General features: G+C 37.4%; 1 long non-coding RNA gene across 1 annotated transcript; it reads right to left on the bottom strand.

Annotated features, from left to right (window-relative positions):
* Positions 1-1,642: 1,642 nt before the first annotated feature.
* On the bottom strand, positions 1,643-3,104 carry LOC107280692 (uncharacterized). Its single transcript, XR_001545254.3, has 2 exons — positions 3,026-3,104; positions 1,643-2,308 (listed from the first exon to the last, which is right to left on the bottom strand). It is a non-coding gene; the product is annotated as an uncharacterized lncRNA (long non-coding RNA).
* Between the last annotated feature and the right edge of the window lie 234 nt (positions 3,105-3,338).

Here is a 3,338-nt window from a genome sequence, read left to right as displayed (position 1 = left end):
CACACTCTCTGTGTGTCGATCGCCTTCTATTTTTTTCTCTCCCTGTCAAGAGCAAATGAACAGAGAAAGGAGAAAAGACAAACCAAGAGAGTGGGAAAATGTGGCAAAAATACCATCTCGCTGCTCTCAATGCACATGTGAACCATACAAAGCTAACCCAGATTAAGAGATAAGCTACCGAAGGTCGCTGACATCACCTGGATGATGCAACAAAAATTACTTTGTTACTACTGATCTGAGAAAGTGCCCCTTGATTTTCTTCCTGAGTGACAATTAACACAATTACCTAGTTGAATGGAAAATGCAAAGACCCACTTGTGTTACCATATGATTATAATAGTCAAGTTGGAAAATATCCTTTTCTAAACCACTAAAAATACATGGGTGAAGGGTTGTTCTAAATATTTCTTTTTAGATATGGGCATATATGCCATAAAGGCGATATATACAAAATTATATTAAGACCCTGCTTACCAGGTTACATAGCTTCTCCGGGAATTACCTTCTCCATGAAGAGAGTGAAAATTACAGGTCCAACAAAAAGCATCTGATAAAGGAGAAATGTGATGGGCAGACGTGCGTCTGCGCTTATCATCCTAAATAAATGTAACATTCCTATTTTACTCAAGTTATAATTTCAAATTTTGGATTTATTAGAATTGATGAATCTTAATACATAATTTTCAGAAGCAAACTAAAGGGGATTAATTTGAATAAAAACTTTTATAGGGGATTGAAAAGTTAAACTGATTTTTTTTTCATGAAACTAGAGTATAATATGTAGTTTTTCTGATATACCCCTAATCCAGGCCATCTCGCTATTTAAATTTCTGGAAGAAACTATATAAAATTCACAAGTATCCATAAAACATAACTAAAAGATATATGCATAAATATATATTTGTCCATAGAATGTCGTCGTACCTGCAGCTCAAGAGGTCGTGAGGATGGCAGACTAACTACAGCCATACCCTTATTGACCTCTTTTATATACAGGGTGTGTGTTTAGTTCACGATAAAATTGAAAGTTTGGTTAAAATTGGAACGATGTGACGGAAAAGTTGGAAGTTTACGTGTGTAGGAAAATTTCGATGTGATGAAAAAATTAAAAGTTTGAAGAAATAGTTTGGAACTAAACTCGGCCACAATCAAGCCCTGAAGTAATTTCTCATTTGGCTCCTCACCACAGAATTTCCAGGTAATATACAAGTGAAGGACAAAATTAATATTCCTATACATGGATTAGCAGAGCTGAGATGCTGGGCATCTGTATAGGCAATTTGGAATGCAAGATAATTTTGGACCCTTTTTATCTTGCATATAAATTAAGCTTTTTGATTCTTCAAGGCAGAGTAGTTCTCCATAATCCCTCAAATTATATATCAATTACTAAAATAATGACTTGGCTTGGATGATAGAGGGGGTAGATGAAGCCATGAAGATCATGCTGGACAGCTACTACAGCAGTGCAGGCTGCCCGTATCTATGTATGTATGTATGCAGTGACAGATAACATATATATGTTTTTTTTTAATAATGGAATATAACATTCCGGCACAGAAGCTACAGCCCATCATTACAATCTAGCAATCAAAACAAGTGTAGTCCAAAAATAATAGCAACCAGCGTATAAAGATAAAAGTAACCAGCGTATAACAACAAGTATATATATATGTACTGACCACACTTTGCATTTCAATATTACATCCAGCTGCAGGAACAGGAGAGGTTGCATGACATCGATCGATCACATATCAATGTTGCATGCTCTAGATATATAGCTGCCAGTATACATGCAGCTTTATTCTTCACACACATATACATACAGTACACTCGCAACTCTCATAGGCATGCATATACATCACACACAACCCTGCATATACTGTATAGATACTTATACATATATTCAGGTACGTACGTAGGGCATTCGATGGTTGTGCAGATCGATCATATCGATCGATCAATTGTGGCGGTGATAGTAGGGTTGTCCGACGGTGAAAACAGGGAATCTGACAGTGGGGCCGCAATTCCTGTGGGCTGCATCCAGGTCTCTGTATTTCCTCTCCAGCTCTGCGAATTCTTTCTGAAGATTCGCGTGCTGCTTCTGCTTCTCTTCCTTGTACCTGGTCAGGTTCTGAACCTGCCTCTCCAGCGCCTCGATCGTGTCGTTTAACTCTTTTATTGTGTCGTTTAATTTACTGATTCTGCCGTTTAAGCCCTTGACTTGATCCTTGTGCGCATCGGCGTTCTCTCTCTCTAGTACCTTTGTTGGCGGATCGCCCGTATATCCCCTTCTTGTTGCCCGGTGCTGCATGCATATATAGATCATCATAATAATCATATGCATGTTTGATAAGAATATTAACTCCATTACAAAATATGGGAATCTAAAATCGGGTGAGACCATATCCAGATATACGATGAATCTAATGCTATATTTGAGATGGAAGGAGTATATAAGCACTCCATCCGTCCCAATAAAGCACTTTGCATATCTTGTATAAGGATTAAGCGAGAAAGAACTCGTAGCCTAGTGGTTGAAATGCTCGAGTAGTACTGGGTATGACTATCTATGTAAGCGAATTTCAGGTTAAAAAAGATCACTTGTAGACTCCTCGTAAAAACGTGTATTAAGAATGGGCCCATCATCTGAAAGACAGAGGTCTTAAAACATGGGTTAATGACAGATCATAAGGACTAATCCGCATGTATGGGCCAAAGTTCGTGGCCATTTTTAGCCAGTTTGGTTGAAGCTTTTTCTTATTCTTTCCTTCATCGGTCGAGTTATTTCATTACAAGGATTGGGAATAGACGTAACATTAAAAAGAAAATTAATTAGTAATGATTGGTACTTTGGTAGGGACAAGCAGCTGGTGGAGAAACTAAACAAATGATGAGATATATAAGAAAATAGCTAGGTAGACAAGTAATATAAGAAAAAAAAATAAATTTAAACGTTTAAAGTAACTATATTTTGGGACGAAGATCATAGTAGTATATGCGTATAGCAAGAGAAGATCAGTACCATTGTGAAACCAGCTAGCTAGCAAATTCGATCAGTTGCAAACTTGATCCTTGAGTTATTCTAACCTTGGTCGCTTGCTACCGTCTGGAGACCCCGGGGCAATGCTTAAATAGACAGTGCCAACTTGCAGGGCTAATTAATTAATATACTTCCTCTGAATATTTAATGTTTAGGATCAGATTTAGTGAAACTTGTAAAACTTTAACCATCAATAGCTTCTTACTCACATTACTACAAAACATCAAATTGGTCTCGACACTATAGGTGCCAGAAGTGCTAAATCTGACACATATAGGCCTTTTCGCACATGTGG

Source organism: Oryza sativa, chromosome 4 (assembly GCF_034140825.1).
Source record: "Oryza sativa Japonica Group chromosome 4, ASM3414082v1".
In the NCBI taxonomy this organism is placed as follows: domain Eukaryota; kingdom Viridiplantae; phylum Streptophyta; class Magnoliopsida; order Poales; family Poaceae; genus Oryza; species Oryza sativa.
The sequence above is the reverse complement of the archived record's forward strand: the minus strand, read 5'-3'. Positions and strand labels throughout refer to the sequence as shown.